The sequence below is a fragment of the Marmota flaviventris genome, chromosome 4 (assembly GCF_047511675.1).
Source record: "Marmota flaviventris isolate mMarFla1 chromosome 4, mMarFla1.hap1, whole genome shotgun sequence".
NCBI classification, from domain to species: domain Eukaryota; kingdom Metazoa; phylum Chordata; class Mammalia; order Rodentia; family Sciuridae; genus Marmota; species Marmota flaviventris.
Genome location: NC_092501.1, coordinates 32,462,033 through 32,486,001, shown reverse-complemented (window position 1 = coordinate 32,486,001; position 23,969 = coordinate 32,462,033). Strand labels below are relative to the sequence as shown.

Below are 23,969 nucleotides of genomic sequence, written 5' to 3'. Positions count from 1 at the left end.
ATAATATTTCCCACAAGCTTTTGGGGGATGTAGTATCAATGCAAAACAACAACTGTACAGGCACCTGATTTCCACCTGAGACTAGAGTAGGGAGGATACAGGTGGAAGCTCATGTCCTTTCACACTGTCTACATTCACCACCCTGAATACAGAGGCTCAAGCTAGGAATAGACAACGCCACCTACAGGAAGAAAGGAAAACAGAGTTCTGAGAGACTTTTTTTTCCCCCTCTCTTTTCTTCTCTCTCTTTCACAACCTCAACATATGTGAAACCAAGAACTGTGCATGAAAAACTGAATCACCAAAATAATATAATATAGAGGAATTGCATATTTCCCACCTTCCCCCCATTTTCCCCCTTATTTCTTTCTTACTTTCTTTTTCCTTCTTCCTTTTTTCTCTTTTCTTCTTTGTTATTTTTTCTTCATTCTTACTCCCTCTGTCCCACTTTCAACCCCCTAACTTATACTATCTATACATAGGGTAACTATCTAAATGCAGATAGGAGGTTGAATCTATACATTCTTTCATAAATTACCAGTCTATTGGTTAGAGTTCTCCAAAGTTGCTAAGTTAGTTTAACCTCATGCCCTCACTCCTTTCCCTCTAAGTAGAACATCCTTCGTCTGAAATTCAGTTTTCTATATGCCACCAGATATGGTATGCCTTTTATGAAACTAATGACTATATTTTTAAATAATAATTGAAACCAATATATGTAGACTTAGATTCTAACTATAAATGTATTAATAATGAAAACTTGTGCTTAGATGATGTACTGTTGATATTTGGAACTGTTTACATTGTCTTTCTCTGAAAAAGAGGGATTTTGGAGCTATACAAGAACAATATAAATATATAAGGGGAAAGCCATTAACACAACAGTTTCACAAACTTAGAAAGAAACATGAGCAGTATGAAAAGACAAGGAAAGAAAGGACCACAAACAATGCAGGTCAATTCAACATTAGAAGAGGTAATATCTGCAGCTTATGGAATGTCAGATAAAGAGTTCAGGATATACAAGCTTCTGATGATTTGGAGTCTCAAGGAAGACATTAGACAGCAAAATCAAACAATGAAAGATCACTTTGACAATGAATTACATAAACAAATCCAAGAAGCAAAAGATCAACTCTACAGGGTGATAGAGGATAAAAAACAAAACAACAACAACAACAACAACAACAAAAAACCCACAATAAAACAAAACAGAAATCCTGGAAATGCAGGAAACAATAAACCAAATTAAAAACTCAAATGAGAGTATTACCATTAGAGTAGAACACCTAGAAGATAGAACATCAGACAATGAAGACAAAGTTTTTCAACTTGAAAAGAACATAGACAGCTCAGTGAGAATGTTAAGAAATCATGAGCAGAACATCCAAGAAATATGGGATAACATAAAAAGACCAAACTTAAGACTTATTGGGATACAAGAGGGTATAGAGGTCCAACCCAAAGGAATGAGCAATCTATTCAATGAAATAATACTAGAAAACTTCCCAGACCTAAATAATGAAAAAGAAATCCAAATACTAGAAGCCTACAGGATGCCAAATGTACAAAATAATAAGAGATCCACACCAAGACACATAATAATGAAGATGCCCAACATACAGAATAAGGAGAGAATCTTAAAAGCCACAAGAGAGAGGAAGCAGATTACATTTAGGGATAAACCAATCAGGATAACTGCTGATCTTTCAACACAGACTCTGAAAGCTAGAAGATCCTGGAACAACATATTTCAAATGCTGAAAGAAAATAGGTTCCAACCAAGAATCGTGTATCCAGTGAAATTAAGCTTCAGGATTGAAGATGAAATAAAAATCTTCCATGATAAACAAAAGTTAAAAAAGTTTGCAGCTAGAAAACCAGCTCTTTAAAACATCCTAGGCAACACATTACAGGAAGAGGAAATGAAAAATAACAATGAAAACCAACAGTGGGAGGTAGTACAGTAAAGGAAAAACTAATCAAAGAGGAAATACAAATCATGTTAAGTAACATAAATAACCAAATATGGCTGGATGTACAAACCATATCTCAATAGGAAACCCAAATGTCAATGGCTTAAATGCACCAATCAAAAGACACAGGCTAGTAAACTGGATTAAAAAAAAGATCCAACAATATGCTGCCTACAGGAGACTCATCTGATAGGAAAAGACATACACAGACTGAAGGTGAAATGTTGGGAAAAATCATACCACTCATATGGACCTCGGAAGCAAGCAGGGGTTTCCATACTTGTATCAAATAAAATAGACTTCAAGCCAAAGTTAATCAAAAGGGATAAACAAGGACACTACATACTGCTCAAGGGAACCATACACCAACAAGACTTGACGATCATTAATATATATGCCCCAAACAATGGTGTAGCTACGTTCATCAAACAAACTCTTCTCAAGTTCAAGAGTCAAATAGACCACAACACAATAATCATGGGAGATTTTAACACACCTCTGTCACCACTGGACAGATCTTCCAAACAAAAGTTGAATAAAGAAACCATAGAGCTCAATAATACAGTTAATAACTTAGACTTAATTGACATACACAGAATATACCACCCAACATCAAGCGGATACACTTTCTTCTCAGCAGCACATGGATCCTTCTCAAAAATAGACCATATATTATGTCACAGGGCAAATCTTAGCAAATACAAAGGAGTAGAGATACTACCATGCATTTTATCTGATCGTAATGGAATGAAATTGGAAATCAATAATAAAATAAGAAAGAAAAAATCTTACATCACATGGAGAATAAACAATATGCTACTGAATGAACAAAGGGTTACAGAAGACATCAAAGAGGAAATTAAAAAATTCTTAGAGGTAAATGAAAACTCAGACACAACTTATCGAAATCTCTGGGACACTATGAAAGCAGTACTAAGAGGAAAATTCATTTCATGGAGTTCATTCCTTAAAAGAAGGAAAATCCAACAAATAAATGACCTCACACTACACCTCGAAGCCTTAGAAAAAGAAGAACAAATCAGCAGCAAATACAGTAGAAGGCAAGAAATAATTAAAATCAGAGCTGAAATCAATGAAATTGAAACAAAAGAAACAATCGAAAAAATTGACAAAACTAAAAGTTGGTTCTTTGAAAAAATAAATAAGATTGATAGACCACTAGCCAGCTAACAAAGAAGAGAGAGAACCCAAATTACTAGCTTACAGGATGAAAAAGGCAACATCACAACAGACACTTCAGAAATATAGAAGATAATTAGAAATTATTTTGAAACCCTATACTCTAATAAAACAGAGGATAGTGAGGCATCAATAAATTCCTTAAGGCATATGAGCTACCCAGATTGAGTCAGGATGAAATAAACAACATAAACAGACCAATATCAAGTGAGGAAATAGAAGAAGCCATCAAAAGACTACCAACCAAGAAAAGCCCAGGACCAGATGGATATACAGCAGAGTTTTACAAGAACTTTAAAGAAGAACTAATACCAATACTCTTCAATCTATTTCAGGAGATAGAAAAAGGGAATACTTCCAAATTCATTCTATGAGGCCAACATCACCCTGATTCCAAAAACAGATAAAGACACTTCAAAGAAAGAAAACTTCAGACCAATATCCCTAATGAATATAGATGCAAAAATCCTCAATAAAATTCTGGCAAATCGGATACAAAAACATATCAAAAAGATCGTGCACCATGATCAAGTGGGATTCATCCCTGGGATGCAAGGCTGGTTCAATATATGGAAATCAAAAAATGTAATTCACCACATCAATAGACTTAAAGATAAGAACCATATAATCATCTCGATAGATGCTGAGAAAGCATTTGACAAAATACAGCATCCTTTTATGTTCAAAACTCTAGAAAAATTAGGGATAACAGGAAATTACCTCAACATGGTAAAAGCTATATACGCTAAACCTCAGGCTAGCATCATTCTAAACGGAGAAAAATTGAAGGCATTCCCTTTAAAATCTGGAACAAGACAGGGATGTCCTCTCTCACCACTTCTATTCAACATAGTTCTTGAAACACTAGCCAGAGCAATTATACAGATGAAAGAAATTAAAGGCATAAATATAGGAAAATAAGAACTTAAATTAGCACTATTTGCTGATAACATGATCCTATACTTAGCAGACCCAAAAAGTTCAACCAAGAAACTTCTAGAACTAGTAAATGAATTCAGCAAAGTGGCAGGATATAAAATAAATACCAATAAATTAAAAGCATTCCTGTATATCAGTGACAAATTCTCTGAAATGGAAATGAGGACAACTACTCCATTCACAATATCCTCAAAAAAATACCTGGGAATCAACCTAACAAAAGTGGTGAAATATCTATACAATGAAAACTACAGAAGAAAAAAATAGAAGAAAGAAATAGAAGATGGAAGAATTTAATTTGCTCATGGATTGGTAGAATTAATATTATTAAGATGGCCATATTACCAAAAACACTTTACAGATTCAATACAATTTCCATCAAAATCCCAATGACATTCCTTGCAGAAATAGAAAAGGCAATCATGAAATTCATCTGGAAAAATAAGAGACCCAGAATAGCTAAAATAATTCTAAGCAGGAAGAGTGAAATTGGTGGTATTGTGATTCCAGATTTTAAACTATTCTATAGAGCAATAGTAACAAAAATAGCATGGTACTGGCACCAAAACAGGCTGGTAGACCAATGGTACAAAATAGAGGACACAGAGACAAATCCACAAAATTACAACTACCTTATATTAGACAAAGGTGCTAAAACCATGAAACGGAGAAAGGATAGCATCTTCAACAAATGGTGCTGGGAGAACTGGAAATCCTTATGCAACAAAATGAAATTGAATCCCTTTCTCTAACCATGCACAAAAGTCAACTCAAAATGGATCAAGGAGCTAGTAATCAGACCAGAGACTCTGCATCTAATAGAAGATAAAGTTGGTCCTAATCTTCATCATGTGGGGGCAGGCCCCAAATTTCTTAATAAGACACCTATAGCACAAGAATTAAAACCAAGAATCAACAAATGGGACGAATTCAAACTAAAAAGTTTTTTCTCAGCAAGAGAAATAATATGCGAGGTGAATAGGGAGCCTACATCCTGGGAACAAATTTTTACCCCTCAAACATCAGATAGAGCTCTAATCTATAGAGTATACAAAGAACTCAAAAAGTTAAACAACAAAAAAGCAAATAACCCAATCAACAAATGGGCCAAAGACTTTAACAGAAACTTCTCAGAAGAGGATATACAATCAATCAACAAATACATGAAAAAAAATGCTCACCATCTCTAGCAATCAGAGAAATGCAAATTAAAACTACTCTAAGATACCATCTCACTCCAATAAGAATGGCAGCCATTATGACGTCAAACAACAATAAGTGCTGGCGAGGATGTGGGAAAAAAGGTATACTCATACATTGCTGGTGGGACTGCAAATTGGTGCAGCCAATTTGGAAAGCATTATGGAGATTCCTTGGAAAGCTGGGAATGGAACCACCATTTGACCCAGCTATTCCCCTTCTTGGACTATACCCAAAAGACCAAGAAGAGCATACTACAGGGACACAGCCACATCAATGTTTATAGCAGCACAATTCACAATAGCTAGAATGTGGAACCAACCTAGATGCCCTTCAATAGATGAATGGATTAAAAAATGTGGCATTTATACACAATGGAATATTACTCAGCACTAAAAAATAACAAGATCATGGCATTTGCAGGCAATTGGATGACATTAGAGCAGATTATGCTAAGTGAAGTTAGCCAATCCCTAAAAAACAAATGCTGAATGTGTTCTCTGATATAAGGGGGGGGGGTGATTCAAAAAGGGATAGGGAGGAAGAGCATGAGAAGAAGACTACCACTAAATAGGGAAGAGAGGTGGGAGGGGAAAAGAGGGAGAAGGGGAGTTGCATGGAAGATGGAAAGAGAACCTCTATGTTATACAGAATACATATATGATGTTGTGATGAGAAAAAGAAAAAAAATGTGTGTCACATTAGATTGGATAGAGAGAAAGGATGGGAGAGGAGGGGAGGAGTAGGGAGGATAGGAAGGGCAGCAGAATAGAATAGACCATATGATTAATGTATGTACATTCCATGTATGTATTATATGTCAAAATACATTCTACTGTCATGTATGACTAAAAAAATAAATAAAAATTAAAAAAAATTTAAAAAATTAAAATTTAAAAATTATCTTTAGCTAAAATTTAAAATTAACCCTTGCTGATGTCAATTTTATGTAAAATCATCCTTTTAGTCCTAAATAAACACGTTTGTCAAGTACTTTCTCTTTTCCAGTTTCTGAAGTCTGAGAGCTCTATTGAGTAAGGCCCTTTTCAGAATCTTCATTGTCCCTACTCCTTTCTTAACTCTCAATGTACAGTTAACGTTAAGATTGCTTTGCTCATGTTAGTAGAATCTTTTCAATTTGTATATTAAAAGTAGGTGAAATTCACGGTGAACATATTCTTGTATTTGTTTCCTAAGCCAAGTTACCTGTTGCTTCACATTTGAAATTCAATAGTTGCTAGCCCCATTTTGCCTTTACAATTCATTCTCATGTTCTGTACTCTGTTTTATAATGTGATGCTATATTAGTTTTTGCAAATTTTCCTGATTGTAATGAGTGTGTGAAAAATCCTGAACCCAACTAAATTAGCAGTAGAAGAAAACTTCATATTCTTGATTTCTTATTATATCTTCTCTGGTATGGCCCTAATTTACTTGTTCACCTCAATTATGATTAAGAATATTGACAAGTAAGAAAAACACAATAACCAGTGCTTAAAATGGCATATTTGGTCATCTTACATGCAAAGAAATCTTGTGGCGGGCCAAACTAGAATTAGTACAGTCACCCAGAAACATTAGAGACTCAGGTGCCTCCATTTTCCTTCACTACATGCTATGGGTTGGATATGGTTTCTTCCCTCCAAAAATTAATTTAAAAGTTGTTCCATAATGTAATTTTGAGAGGTTTGGGAAAAAAATAAAACTATATTCTTTATAAACTACCCATTTTCTGAGAGTCTGTTATAGCAATGGATAATGGACTGAAAAATAATAAATGATTTTTAGATGTCACCTTTTATCTTCATGCTTAAATATTGCTGTATCAAAATGATTTCTGCCTTGCCAACAACTTGTATCTATGTTTTGAGTAAGAAGAAGGTAAGGGAAGTGTCACCATCAAACTTTTGCTTGTGCTTTATTGATAAGAAATATCTTAATTGGTCTTCCCAAGTGTAAAAAGGATGGTGAACAGAATAGGGAACAAGGGGTGAGAGGGTAAAAAATGAAGATTTAGTTTCTCCTCTATAGTTTGCCACACTATACAGTAGCTTTTTAAAAATGCATTCTATGTTAGCATAATTTTATAATAGTCTGAGTTCTTTCATATTTATTATAATTAAATACAAATTTCACTGTCAAATATTTGCATTGTATTATTCATAGGAAAAGTGCAATCAAGAGACCGAATTTACCACTTAAGCATTAATAACCACTGTACATGATCTCTTTGGAGCTGGGACAGAGACAATAAGCAGCACTCTGAAATATGGACTCCTGCTCCTGTTGAAGCACCCACAGGTCACAGGTATTACTGCAGATTGTCAGCAGGGTGAATTTCACAACATAAATTGGCAAGACACTGCTAGTGCCCTGCATCTTATTTCTATTAAAGAAGATTCCTTATTGAAATTTCAGTGCCACCAGTTTTGATTTCTCCAAATTTAATGAAAGGATAAAAATAAGAGAACATTGTATAGTATGGGACCATGTCAGAGAGAAGTGAAGGACATCAGGGGCAGTAGCAAGGCAGTGGAGCTCTGTTCACATCTGGATTCCACTGGGAAGTCATGTGCAGCATGCAGCAGCCAGCATGACTTGGTCTAAGACTGCATACTGGTATTCCTAATGAGAAGCCACTTGGAACATTAAGTGTGTTCTTGCAAGATTTCTGCATATATCTTTCCCGATTTAGAAACCCTAATGTTGGATAGGAAAGATCAATACTCTCCTTATTGGAGCATAAGTAGAAACCAGAAATTTGGTAGTGGGGAAATTGTCTATACTCTGAGAAGTATTCTAAACTGTTTGAATCATGAGGAAGGTTTTGCTACTTAGGTGTGCCTAAAGGAGTTTTGAATTCCAGAAATATATTCCCATTAATCTTACCTTTTATGAACAATTTTTTTGGAAATGCACCTTTAACGTGTTCCAGTTATACATTGCAGATTAGAAGCATACACTATCTTTTCCTGTTTCAGGACCTCATCGAAACTATTATAAAGTAATTACAAATGAGAATTACTCCTTTTCACATGGGAGAAGAGGGCTAGATAAAACACTCAACAAGTTTCTGAAACAGAGAGCAGAAGAAAAGGTCACAATTGACTGAACAGACAGGATGAAGCTGTTATTTTCATAAGTGTGGAAGAGCCAGTCTGTGTCCCTGAAAAGTTCATAAGATTCAGGATTTAGAAGTATCAAATGTTAAATAGGTTAGGAAAGACAGACAGAAAATAGGGGCCCCTCTGTGATCAGGTCCCCTCTACAACTGCTTTGAGCAGTTGACTCTTTTCCTCTAATAAGAAGAGAGATGTTTACTATCTAGAGAAACTAAACCCAAGAGACTCTGTAGAAAAGGACACCATGCACAAACACGAAAGGACCAAAACACAGAGCTGAAAAGAAGGTAGAAATCCATTGCTAGGTATCTGATGCTCTTAGCTTTTTTTCTCTGTCTGAAAAACTAACAACCAGATATAGAATCCAGAAAATGCATAGCTCCAAAGAGAAAGATCTGCATGTCCACTATCAAGGCAGAAGATTCTTTCCAAGTGTCCAATGAGCAAATGAAATAAAATCATATACCAAGGAAAAGAGGTTCTTGGAATTTTAGAACATCATGGTTAAAAGCATACCAAGTTCCTGAAATAAATCAGGTCATATTTAAATCATGGATCAAAATAGCATCAGTTCTTAATAACTGTCATTTTCTGCATTAAAAGAAAAGATAAGGGCTGGGCTTGGTGGTGCATGTCTATAATCCTAGTTACTCAGAAGGTTGAAGCTAGAGGATTGCAAGTTGGAGGTCAGTCTCAACAACTTACTAAAACTTTGTCTCAAAATAAAATAAAAAGGGCTGTGGGTGTGGTTCCGTGGCAGAGCACCTCTGGGTTTGATCCCTGGAGAGGTGGGGGAAGGGAGAAGAAAGAAAAGAAAAGAAAATTTCACATCCTCATGTTTGCTAAATTTTTTCTTTCCTTTTTCACTTTCACATAAATACACTAGAGGATATGTTCAATCCAAATATTTGAAATCAAGGCAGAGGAAGTCAGAGGTTCCAGGAATCAGAAGACATATAAGGATGGGAGTTTAAGGGAGGGTCCTGGACAGCAGGCCTAGGAAACAACCTGTTTTCCACACTAAGTAGATAAAGCAAGTGTAAGGGAAGATAAGAAAAATAAAAGAAGGAATCTGAAATTTAAACATTTAGAAAACTATTACTAGAAGTATGAAACATAAAGCTAAGCTTTGGATACAATATTAATAAGAAACTAAAAAATTGGGAATAATTATATATTAGTATATTATGTTCAAATATAAGTTAAACATAAGGAAAGAGTGAAACATCAATAGTTACCTTACTAGTGATCAATAGTTATGTTTCATAACAGTATAAACCATGTATAGTGATATAATTACAAATTGTGATCAAAATATATAGGTAAAGTATCTGAGGTGTGTGTGTGTGTGTGTGTGTGTGTGTGTGTATCTATTTATGATGTATATTTTGCATAGAGCAAGGATGGATTTTCATCTTCCTTACCAGGAAGTTGTTAGAAATTATGTAACATTGGATAAATCAAGAAACAGAATTGATCATTTCTTAGAAATATGAACATTTCCGAAGAAAATTCAAGAATAATTCTAAAAGTCTACATCTACAGACTTGGAGATTAATATGGGTCCCACTGACACACACACACACACACACACACATACACACAGATGGGTATATGATTCATTAGTACAATATAATTTTTAAATGTCATATGTAATTTTGGTATAAAATTCAAATTTATTCCTGATTTTTTTCTGCAGTGACTCTAATTTCTTTAATCAATTATGTGATTGCTTTACATTTGAATCATATCTACTAGTATATCCAGTATCTATAGGTTTGTATAGATATAATTTTAATATGTACCTTATAAGAGAGTCATAAATATATATTACTCATAATATATATGTGTATGTATTTGTGTGTGTGTGTGTGTGTGTGTGTGTGTGTATAAAGAGAGGGGGGAGAAGGGAGAGAGAGAGAGAGAGAGAGAGAGAAAACAAGGGCCAGGATAGGTAGGTAATAGATAAGTAGATAGATATAGGTATCATGGCACTCATTTTATATGTCCAGATATATTTGGGGCATATAACTTTGGACATAACCACAATGTAACCCTGTATTATTAACTTCCTATAACCTGTAACTTCATGTAACTCTGAATTAATTGGTAAGAAATACACTATTTCTTCTTTCCATCAGTTTTTATTTGTATCTTATCAGCTAAAGTCCAGGGAGAGATTGACCGTATGATTGGCAGACACCGCAGCCCCTGTGAGATCCAGAGATACATTGATATCATTCCAACCAGTGTGCCCCATGCAGTGACCTGTGATGTTAAATTCAGAAACTACTTCATCCCCAAGGTAAGACTGTTTCTCCCACATTGCACTTCAGTGCTCCTGAAGTTCCCCAATTCGCAGTATGCTCCCAATCCTGTTCCAACACAAGATTGGAGAAGTATAAAACTCATCCACATAGCAGTTTGATGGACTCATTGCTGGGCCAGTTTGGGCCATTAGACTCCATAATTGTTCCTAATATGCAAAAGTGAGAATTTTCCCAGTTTCTTCTGCTCTTTAAAGATTGTTTTATGTTTGCTCAGCTGTTTACATTCCTAAAACAAATTTTAGTATCAGTTTGTTAATTTGCTAAAACTCTCTCCTGGGATATTTTCAGCATGTCATTAAATCTGCAGATCAATTAGGAAAGAATTGACATCTTGACCTGTTGTATTTCAATTCATGAACATTATATATGTTCCCATTATATTTTGGCTCTCTTTATTATTTGCCAATATTGTTTTTTCAATGGAATGGCTTACACACTACTAAAAATTTTGATTAGGTAATTAATATTTTGAAAGATAATATAATTTGTATGATTTAAATAATGTCTTTTCCATTTTGTTGTTCTTGGAATATACAGTAACAGTTTTTATTTTAATCACTTTATATCTAGAATACTTGTTAAATATATTCATCATGGCCAGTAATTTGTGTTTAGAATTACATGGAATTTCTTAAGTACATTATCTTGCTATCTGGATTAGTACTTGTTTTATTGGTGATTTCCCATTCTAGTGACCTTAAATTCTCTTTATTGCATTACTGCACTGGCTTGGATTTCCAGAATGGTGTTGAATAGAAGTGGTGTGTTGAGTTCACTTTTAATTTTTTTCCCCTCTAGAAGGGAGTGAAGGTTTAACATTACACTGTTTCATATGATATTTTATGTACATTTTGGCAGATATTCTTTTTTTAAGTTGATTTTTTAAAAAAATAAATGACAGTGGAATGCATTACAATTCTTATTACACATATACAGCACAATTTTTCATATCTCTGGTTATATATAAAGTATGTTCACACCAATTTATGTCTTCATACATGTACTTTGGAAAATGATGTCCATTACATTTCACCATCATTGCTAACCCTCTGCCCCCTCCCTTCTCCTTCTGCCCCTCTGCCCTATCTAGAGTTTGTCTATTTCTCCCATGCTCTCCCTCCCTACCCCACTATAAATCAGCCTCTTTATATCAGAGAAAACTTTTGGCATTTACTTTGTGGGATTGGCTAACTACACTTAGAATTATCTTCTCCAACACTATCCATTTACCTGCAAATGCCATGATTTTATTCTTTTTTATTGCTGAGTAATATTCCATATAAATAAGACCATTTATCCATTCTTCTACTGAAGAGCATCTAGGTTGTTTCCACAGTTTAGCTATTGTAAATTGTGCAGCTATAAACAAAGGTGCCAAAAACATTCATTGGAGAAAAGATGGCCTCTTCAACAAATGGTTCTGGGAAAACTGGAAATCCATATGCAACAAAATGAAATTAAACCCCTATTTCTCACCATGCCCAAAATTCAACTCAAAGTGGATCAAGGACCTAGGATTTAAGTCAGAGACTCTCCATGTAATACAAGAAAAAGTAGGTCCTAATTTTCATCATGTAGGATTAGGCCCCAACTTCCTTAATAAGACTCCTATAGTGCAAGAATTAAAACCAAGAATCAATAAATGGGATGGATTCAAACTAAAAAGTTTCTTCTCAACAAAAGAAATAATCTGTGAGGTGAATAGAGAGCCTACATCTTGGGAGCAAATTTTTACCCTTCACACATCAGATAGAGTACTAATCTCTAACGTATATAAAGAACTCAAAAGACACACAAAAAAATCAAATAACCCAATCAATAAATGGGCCAAGGACCTGAACACACACATTTTTCAGAAGAAGATATACTTTCAATCAACAAATATGTGAAAAATGTTCATCATCTCTAGCAATTAGAGAAATGCAATTCAAAACTAAGAATTATTTCACTCCAGTCAGAATGGCACCTATTATGAAGACAAACAACAATAAGTGTTGGTGAGGATGTGGGGGAAAAGGTACACTCAAATATTACTGGTGGGACTACAAATTGGTGCAGCCAATATGGAAAGCAGTATGGAGATTCCTTGGAAAACTGGGAATGGAACCACCATTTGACCCAGCTATTCCTCTCCTTGTTCTATACTCAGAGGACTTACTATTGGCAGATATTTTTTATCAGATGAGGGAAGTTTTTCTTTTCTTATTTTTTTATGTTTCCTTAGAATGTGTCATTTTGTTTGTCACTAATGAACAATTTTATCAAATGGATTTTCTGCCTCTATTGATCATATATGGAGGTCAAATATTTTGGTCTCCCTTTCCCCAATACATATGTGTATCATAAGTACACACACAGCAGGATTTGATCTTCTACAGTGTGTTAAAGACATTTGTATTTATATTTGTGACACATTATTCTTCAATTTTTCTTCTTGAATTTTCCTTGTCATATTTCTGATACCAAAGTAAATCTGGCTTCATAGTATGAGAGGGATCATATTTTCTACTGTGGACTACTTATTTATTTACTTTTTGCCTTTCTACCTTCTTACTCTTATCTCTGTGACTTCTTAGTTGGTGTTTAGAATGCCTAATAATATTTACCTAAGTACCCTTATATATATATAAACATAGTGAAGAAAAGAAAAAGCAAAGCAACGCTGCATTTTCACATGATGTTCTTCTTCCAGAAACACTTCTCCCTTCCCCTGCTAGGTGGTCAGAATGCTACAATACCTCCTGCCATGACTCAGAGCTATTGACTAACACAGTTGAAAATGGCCTGCAATCACCAGCCAAACTCAGAGGTTCCTCCAGCTGTGCAATCTTAGAGTCAATTTTTATTTCAGCAGCTTTCCAATGATTCTAACATAAGGCTTCTATGTATATTTGGACTTTGTAGTCAGTATGCTCCACACTACTCCATTATACATGAGGCCAACACATTATGAAGGAAAATTAAAAATGATATAAGTAAAAATTTTATTTTTTGTTGGGTGTGTGGTCCCAGAGGCTTGGGAGGCTGAGGCAAGAGAATTGCAAGTTCAAAGCCAGCCTCAGCAACTTAGCAAGGTCCTAAGCAACTTTGTGAGATCCTGTCTCAAAATAAAAAGGGTTGGGAATGTGGCTCAGTGGTTAAGCACCCTTGAGATCAATCGTTGGCACAAAAAGACTTATTTTCATGGTGGAGAAATCATTTTGAATTTAGTAAGGTTAGAATTAAATGCCTTCCTCTGATGATGATAAATTTTATACAAGGGTTAAATTTTATTTCTTTTCTTTTGTTTTTATTATCTTATAAATACAAGGGTTAGATTTTTCAATTTGCTATTTTAAGCAAAGAGCACAACCTGGAGTTCAGGCTGTACCCAGTACCTTTTGATTATAGAGTCTGGAACCCAAGGGAATGAGCTTTTCCTTTCTGTGTGGAACAATTCAATAAAGGAACTTGTAACACTCCCAAGCTGATTCTAATGACCTCTTATGAATTAATAATTTTTTTTCTTTGCTACCACAGGATTGGACCACCCAGCTAGATGGGTAGAATGCTCTAAGACAATTTGTCAAACCTACTGTAATGGGTCAGAACAGTCAAAAGTCTAGTCTTTTAGGCAAGAGGGTTTCTCTTGCTGCTTCTCAACTCTGGCATTGTAACACAAAAGCAGTCATAGTTTGTATATAAGTGAGTGAAGATGGTATGTTCCAATATTTACCGACAGTGATATTTACAAGTTTTGTGTGTCACAAAATATGTTCTTTTTTTTTCAATTTTCAAAATTATTAAATGAAATTCTGTACAAGAACCAATGACAGGTTGGATGGATTTGGATGGGTTGTGGTTTGTTGATGACCGGTCTGAGTCAGCACTGTTTAGAGAACTTTTTGAGTGATAGAAATGTTATACATATCAGTGCTGCCCACACAGTAGCTACTAGCCATACTAATCATATTGTAATATGATTAGTGCAAGTAATGAACTGAATTTTAATTTAATGATTTTAAATTTCAATTATTTTTAATTTCAATTTTAATTTAATTATTTTAATTTTCAAACACAATGGTGTTTTTAACACCATTGTTCACATTTTAACTTAATTTAGTTTTAATTAAATTTAAATATGTGGCAAGAGTTTTTTTTGTGTTGGCAACTACAGATGTTAGATTTCCATTATAGTTGGGTAAAGGGGGTAATGAAATACAGTTAGAGAACAGTAATGAATCCTAGTGTTCTACAGTACACGGGATAGTTGTACTTCACAACAATTAATAATAATACATGTTAAAAAGAACCAGAGGAGAGAACTTCGAATGCTCCCAACGCATTGATAAAGTGATGAAAATACTACATGCCTGATTTGATTTTTGGCACATTGTATACGTGCATTAAGTTGTCACACCATGAATATATACATTTTTTAAAAAACAAATTCTCCACCATTATAAGCCCTGAAAATAAAAATAAAATGTATGGTTGGTGCTATTTCACTGAGTGGCCAAATCAAATTGAATTGGAGCAAACCAATTATACTTTTTGTGAAACATTCATGTATTTTTCTAAAAATGTACTTGTTCTATGTTATTGCACTATATTACTCTATTGGGAGTATAATTGAAATATACAGTGTATATGTCATAATGCCCTTTTTAAGATGTTGAGCAATGTGACCAGGGAAATGCATTGTGCTCCTGAGGTATCACTTAGAGACTGAGTATTTGCACCTCTAAGACAGACGTTCATACTTGATGTTCATACTCATGGTTGAATCAGAAAGGTAAGCAACAATAAAATTGGCCCCTACTAACACACATACACAAACACCTAATTTTGAAATGGTTGATGAAACAATTTTGAGATGCATGACTTCCTCTGAGATGTGGTCAATCAATGTCATTACTTCATTAAAAGTATGCCTTTTGTTGTGTTGGGGGATTCTTATTTCTCAGCCAGGGAAATGCAGGATCAGAATCAGAGTTGCTTACATAAGGCAGCAGGTGAAAGGAGTGTCACTTGTGTGAAAGAGTATTTCCCTTTTGTCTTCTCAATGAATTAGGCAATGCCTTCTGGCAACTGTATCCAGAAAATGGAAAAGTCAGTCAGCTACTTAAAAATGGAAGTTCCTTTAATCTAAGAATTTTTATTATCCAAGGTCAGGAGGACCTCAGTATCAACTCTGGCTCTGTCACTCCTAGCTGTTATCTTGGGTAGATTTCTAATCCCTTGGAGCCTTGGCTTTCTCATTTGCACACTACCAATAATATCTTATTTGCTTTGTTACAATGCTGTAAGAATTCAGCCGTGTAACATCTACAAAACAAAATCTAATACTAGAAGATATCATCTTCACCCACATGACTGACGCAGTCAAAGGATGAGAAAATATTATGTTGGCGAGGATATGTATAAATGAACACTTTCATGTGTTGTTGGCAGGATTCTAAACTGGTACAAACATTTTGGAGAACAATTTGGAAGTATTTATTAAAATATACAATGTATATCAAATGGTGTAACAATTCTAATTTGGGGGATAAACTTCATGCACAAACAAGAATGCGCAAAATGTTCTTATTAAGTATTTGCTTATAACACAGAAATTTTGCAAATTGCCTAAAGCTTATCATCAGGGTAATAGTTTATTTATATTATTCAGCCTGTATAATGTGGATGTTTAAGTGGCAATATGGGGAAATATCTGAATTGTTTTATTAATACAAAAATCAACATGCAGTAGACTGCCTGTCATTTGGATAAAAAGATCAAAGTAAGAAGTTGCAATACCTGAATACAGATTTATCTTCCTTCTATGCAGAGAATAATTATGAAGGATCATATTCCCTGGAAATATATATTACAACTGGTGGAGACAACTGTTTCTGGAAAGTCTCAATTGAGTTCTGTGGTTAAATGATTAATACTTTTCACAATGTATTTTTCTTTTGAGACAATGCAGTGTTCTATTTTTAATTGAGTTCTAAGTAATGTAAAATAAAATTCCCTCTTTTCTATTGGCACTACTGAGAATTAAAGCGTCTTGTTCATAATATAAGCAAATACTCTCACATCTCCAGACTTACAATCACTTAATCTTAAGAGTGAAATCCAGTGAGTTTTGTCAAATTTATACAGTAATACAACCACACAACAATCAAGATATAAACATTGCTGGGCATGATGGTGTACACTTGTAGTCCCTGATACTCAATAGGCTGATGCAGGGAATTATTTGAACCTATGGGTTTGGGACTAACCGAGGTGATATAGTGAGATACTGTGTCTATATATATAACATTGCCATCACTGCCTAAAATTTCTTCTTCTTCCTATTATAACCAATCACACTTTCTTTTATCTAGACCCTGGTGACCATGGATCTGCTTTCTGTACCTATTGTTTTATCAAGAAAGTCATATGATAGAACGTGACATATAATACAGAATACATAAAAATTTTTATCTCTGGATATTTTGACTTAATTTATTCTTTCTCCAATACGCTTCTTATATTAATTTAAGTTAAAAAATATTGGTGCATAATAATTATACAGAACGGTAGGTTTCATTGTGGTAAAATCCTATGTGCACATCACAAAAGTTGATCAGTTTCATCCCCAGTACCTTCCTTTGCCCTCCCCTTCCCGCTGATTCCCTCCCTTACATTTTCATTATCTCTTACTTTTTAATGTAGCAGAATATGTTTTAGATTCATCTTCATGTGTAAATCTGTCAGTAGTTCATTATTTTTTTATATGGAATAGTAGTATTCCATCACATGGAGTACCATAAATTATTTATTCATTATAAGGAGATGGGTATTCTTGGTTGTTTCCACTTTTGGGCTTTTTAAAAAGCCCTATGAACATTTGTGTACAAATGTTAAGGTGGATTATATTTCCCTTTCTATTGAGTAAATACTTACAGTGGGATTATTGCATAATTTTTTAACTTTATTCAAAACAGGAAGAATCAATTTAATTTTTCACTTATGATGTGTTCTTTGTCTTATATACTTGCCAGCTCAAGATTCCCCAATTTAATCTTTTATTTTTTCTAGAAGTTTAAAAGTTATAGCACTCAAAAATGTAATTGGCGATTCATTTCAAGTTAATTGTGATTTGTGATATGAACTAATGATCCTGCATTGATTCCTTTACTTTCCTTTCCCTTCCTTTTTTTCCCTTTGCTTGGGGCAGAGTCTCCCTATATTGTCCATTTCTGGCCTCAAACTCCTAGGTTCAAGTGATCCTCCTGCTATAGCCTCATGTAGCTGGGATTATGAGCATGCACCACTATGCCCCACTCATTTATTTTCTCTGTTTAAAATATTTAGTTATTCCAACAATATTTGTTGCAAATGTGTCTGCCTTTATATCTTCAAGATACGGTTTTAATTAAGAATGGAACCGTTATATGACTCAGCTATACCACTCCTCAGCATTTATCCTAAAGCACTAAAAACAGCATAATATAGTGATACATGCATAGCCATGTTTATGGCAGAACAATTCACAATAGACATAGAACTAGTCTGCATGTCCATTAACAGATGGATAAAAAAAATGTGGTATATATACACACGGAGTTTTATGCAACCATAAAGAAAAATGAACTTATGTCATTTTCAGGAAAATAGATAAAATTTAAAATCATTATGTCAAACAAAATAAACAAAACTCAGAAAACAAAGGGTCATATGTATTTTCTCATATGTAGAAACTTAAAAAAGGGAAAAAATAGGTGTTCTTATGAAAATTCAAGGCAGACCAGTAGGAGAGAGAAAAGGGACCAGTGAGAGGGTAAAAGGGAAGGAATAGGGAAAAACAATAGAACAATATTGATCAAATGATATTATTCTATTATGGACATGTGTGAATTTATAACAATATATATAAAAAATCCCATCATCATGTGTAATTATACCCATAAATGTATAAAATAAGGAAACATTTTCACATATTGTTTTAAAGCATAAAAGAAATGATTTAAAAAATTTAAATTTTCAAATAGAAAACATCCTAAATTGATGAATTTACTGAATTGTTGAAAATTATTTTTTTAAAAAAAATTTTATCTCTCCTGCATTTTGGAGGGACTAATACTCATCTAAAAGGAAGAGCTCCCCACATTTCTTTTACTGTTTTTTTTTTTTTTTTTTTGTAACAGGAATTCAACTCAGGGGCACTCAAACACTGAGCCACCTCCCCCCAGCAATTTTATTTTTCATTTTGAGACTGGGTCTTGCTACATTGCTTACAGTCTCACTAAGTTGCTGAAGCTGGCTTTAAACTTAAACTTACGGTCCTCTTTCTTCAGCCTCCTGAGCAGCTGGGATTGCAGGTGTGCACCAGTCATGCTGCTCTCCACATTTCTAAATTAAGAGAAACAAATTTTGTGGCAATCTTAAACATTCAGTGGTTTTGCTTTTTATTATTCCAGTAGAGCCTTATAAACAGATACCTTGAATATTTCCACAGTCAACAGAGATCCCTCTTAAACCAGAATCCCATACAAGGTGTGTGAAACTGAGGTGATAATATAGAGTATCAAGTAGTGGCAGACACCAGTGTCCAAACTTGTTGATAAAGAAAACAGAAGTTTTGGTGCTCAGGTACTCAAGTACTTGCTACTTCAAATGCTACGGGGGTGAGGGGAGCATTTTAGAAAGATCGTAGCCAGTGGTCTTAAACTCATGCATTTTATTATTTGGTTGTCTAATGGAACATAGCACTGCTTGTCTTTGGACAAAGGTTTCTTATCTATGGACCATGATGTTTGGACTAAGTAAATTCCAACATTTCCTCTAGCTCCATGACTTCTTTCCAACTTGGTTTATCTGTGTCTGTTCACTTCAGGGCACTTCCATAATAACATCACTGACTTCTGTGCTGCACGATAACAAAGAATTCCCCAACTCAGAGATGTTTGACCCTGCTCACTTCCTGGAAAAGAGTGGCAAATTTAAGAAGAGTGACTATTTCTTGCCTTTCTCAACAGGTAATAGGAATTTATTTCTGGTAGCACTTCAGGGGAAAAAAACCTTCATGAGATCAGTTAAATTTGCAGAAGGTTTATTCAGGGGCTGGTCGAAATGTTCTTTGCACATGATCAAAAGCAATATGCCTAATGCTCATGCATTTTTCCTGGTCAGGATACATTTTTACTGGGTCAGATTAGTTAGCCTTTTTGGGAATTAACCTAGTTATTCCAAAATAAGAAAGCTACAGAGAGGATAGATTGTTTCATGCCTCAAAGTACACGTGCATTCCCCACAACTCTTCCTAGAAGTTTAAATTCATCTCCACTGTTCAAAGGACTGAGCCTTCCCTTAATAAAACTTACATTTTAGCAGACTAGAAAATAGAGAATAATGACTCAAATAATCTGTGATTTGTGGCTTACTAAAACCAAAGAGGACAAGAATCTACTGCCTGGCACAATTACAAAAAAATGTATTGGAAAGATCACATTTGACCTAGGATCTGAAAGAAGTATGAGAAGTGCATCCTACTCCAAAGGAACAGCATGAGATAAAGCTTGAAACAGCATTGTATTTATTAATTTTGGTTCTGAGGATTGAATCCACAGGTGTTTAACCACTGAACTACATCCCAGCACCCCCCTTTTTTAAAAATTATTTTTTTGAGATAGGTTCTCCCTAACTTGCTTAGGGCCTCACTAAGTTGCTGAGGCTGGCTTTGAACTTGCCTAAGCCTCTCGGTCCACAGGGATTACAGGCATGCTCCACTGGGCACTGCTGTTTAGTAAATTTAAGACTGATGAGACAGAAAGAATCGGATGAATGGGAGACAATATCACTGAACTTCTGATTGGAAACCGGGACCCCATGAATACAGATGATTACTACTTGTTATCTAAAAATGAGTGTGTGTTTCTGGGAAAAGATTGATGGACACATGAAATATCAAAAGAACACTTGTAATGTGGACATTGTTAATGAAGTTCTTGGTATAGACCTGATAGTAACTATCGGTTGAATGAAGAGTACTGATAAAATATTGTGTCCATCCTTCTGTCTAATCAGCCAAGCTTTATATTTGTTCTTCATCCATCTGATCATTCATTTAATAGTGACTCTGCATTCTGTTTGTCCAGTCAGAGATATACTGTTCAGAGTATTCACACCATCCACTCTCTGTTATTTCTAGGAAAACGGATATGTGTGGGAGAGGGCCTGGCCCGGATGGAACTGTTTTTATTCCTGACCACCATTTTACAGAACTTTTGCCTGAAACCTGTGGTTGACCCAAAGGACCTTGACACCAACCCAGCTGCTAGAGGATTTGTCTCTGAGCCACCTATGTACAAGCTCTGCTTCGTTCCTATTTGAAGAAGATCCATCTATCTGTCTGTGGCTGTGCTCTCCTCTTTGGGATATGCTCCACTTCCCTCCCTATCAGGCATGCCTTCTCTGACCTGCTTCTCATCACCCTACTTCTTTGTAGTCCCATGAACACCAAACCCCTATTACAGAGAGTTTCCTTAGTTTTTATAAATAATGCATGCTTCCTATTCACATACTGCAACACTTGCATTAGCCAGAGTATATTTTAACACTCTTGTGAGTTTTTACTATGATCTCACTATTAAACCAAGGAAAACCAGGGGAAATTAAGAGAAATAAGTCAGGCACAGCAAGATAAAGACCACATGATACCACTTTTATATGTAATATAAGAGAAAAGTAATGATTGCCAGAACTTGGGAAGGGGGGTGACAGTGTGAGTGGTTGGGGAAAGAGAAGAAGTTGCTTAAAGGGTACAAAGTTTTATGTAGACAGGAGGAATGAGTTCTAATCATCTCCTGCTGAACATGGTATTTTTAGTTAACAATAATACTTTGCATATTTCAAAATTACTAAAAAGGAAGATATTAAATATCCTACCCATAAAGAAAGGTCAAGTGTGTGAGATAATGACCGTGTAAAGTAGCCTGATTCAATCATCCTTCCATGTATACATCTATCACAACAATGTGTCCCATGAATACAGATGATTACTACTTGTCAACTAAAAAACATACAAAAGTTGATTAAAAATAAAAAAGTGCAAATGAAAACTACATGGTATACATTTTGAACATTCTCACTTTGTAAATGAACATATATTAGTCAAGTATTGACAAAAGTGTAGAACAACAGACTGCCTTGTACCCTGACAGAAAGTCAATTTCTCAATGATGCCTACACTAACTATTTTACCAAAATTTATAGTCTTCCCTTCACCACCACGTTTCTCATCATTCAATTTCTGATTCCCCTTACCAAGCTTTTAGCATTTTGCTCATTTTTTAACTTACTTTTTCTTATAAACTTATGAGATAGATAGTATTTGTATTAGTTACCATTATTGCCTTAACAAATTACCATAAATATAAGGACTAAAAACAATACACATTAACTATCCTATAGTTCTGGGATTCGAAGTCCAATATCACCTCCCCTGGGCAAAGATTATTCTGCCAATCAGGATGGTTCCTTTGGAGGCTGTAGGAGAGAATCCATTTCCCTGATTTTTTCATCTTATAGAGGCTGCCAGCATCCCTTGGCTTGTGAGTCCTTCATCATTTCAACCTCAATCACCACTTCTTCACTTCCTCATGTCCTGCCATCTTTCTTTTATCAAGATCTTGCTGATTATATTAGGTTCACTTGGATCATCCCATAGAATCTACTCATGTCATAATCCTTGACAAAAATCCACCTATAATGTCAGTTTTAATTTTTGTAAAGTAAGCCATAGGTTTCAAGGATATAAATATAAATGTTTTAGTGTATGAGGTCATTATTCAGCCTATGACATCATTATTATATCTTATTATTATCCAAATAACTGAGACAAGACTTTGTTAAGTATCCTGTTCAAAATCACATAGGTGGAGCCAGGAAGTGAACCCCAGGGCTATCTGATTGGAAAATAAAGATTTTTAACCAGTTGCTTTGAACACTTTTGGTTCATTATCATTTAGTTTTATAGCCTTATTGGCAGGCATTTGATATACATTTAATATTTGTTAATATTAACTGTAGAGAGAAGATATTTTCAAATTTTATAGGACAACAATTAATACCAAGGATCAAATTTCAGGAGGGAATGCAATTTTTCAAAAGCAGCACAGCATGCTAGAACTCACTGAAAAATGTCATGAGGATTCTAAGATATACTACTTACAATCCAGAAACCTATGGTCAGGAACTAATACAGGAAATTGATTTCCTGTATTAGTTAAGTTTCTCCAGAAAAAGATCCAAAGTGATACTGATGGATGAATAGATAGATACAGATAGAAGATAGATGATAGATATATAGATAATAGGCATGTGAGAAGGGATTTATTACAGTAATTTCCTCACATGATTGTGGAGACTGTGAAGTCCCAAGATGAACTGGCTGTAACCTGAAGAGACAAGAAAACAGGTGGTGTGACTCAGTGCAGTTCCAAGGGCATGACCAATAATAGAATAATGCTCTTCTGAAAACACTCTCATAGGCATACCAAGAAATAATGTCTTACCAGCTATCTGGGTATCCCTTTAATCCAGTTCAGTGGACACCTAAAATTCACTATCACATCTTCCATGCACTTTTTCTTGGGAGGAAAATGTGTTCTTCTAAATAAGAGAGCAAAATAAAGACAAAGGAGAATCTGGATGCAGAAACAGAAGGTTTGAGAAGGTCAAAGAAACACATCAGACTAAGTTGAGGTATCATGCCTCAAGAACAATGTATATGGGGTGGGGGAGTCTCCGCTGACTTTTATATTTTTATGTATCAGTTAAAATGCAATGAAAATAAATAAATTATCTCTATATTTAAGGCCCTATCAGATACTACCATACTTTAATTGCTTTTTTAAACAAAAGATTAATGTAGAATTAAATATATACGTATATATTTATATTTATATCAATCCTCATTTTATCTTGCATATTTGAACAAAATCTTGTGCTGTTTTCTTTCTTTCTTACAAAGGATGGTGATTTCTTTGAGACTTTTTTCTTTTATTTATCTTTTTATTGGTTCTTTTTAGTTATATATGACAGTAGAATCCAGTTTAATATAATTACACAAGCATGGAGCGTATCTTATTCTAATCAGGCTTCCATTCTTGTGGATGGACATGATGGTAGTATTTGCTATGGTGTATTCCTATATTACATAAGAAAATTATGTCAGTTTCCTTTTT

The 23,969-nt window shown here is 34.6% G+C and overlaps 1 pseudogene; it reads left to right on the top strand.

The window, feature by feature from the left end:
- The window catches only part of LOC139701347 (cytochrome P450 2C42-like), a 93,026-nt pseudogene extending 71,912 nt beyond the window's left edge, over positions 1–21,114 (top strand).
- Positions 21,115–23,969: the final 2,855 nt, after the last annotated feature.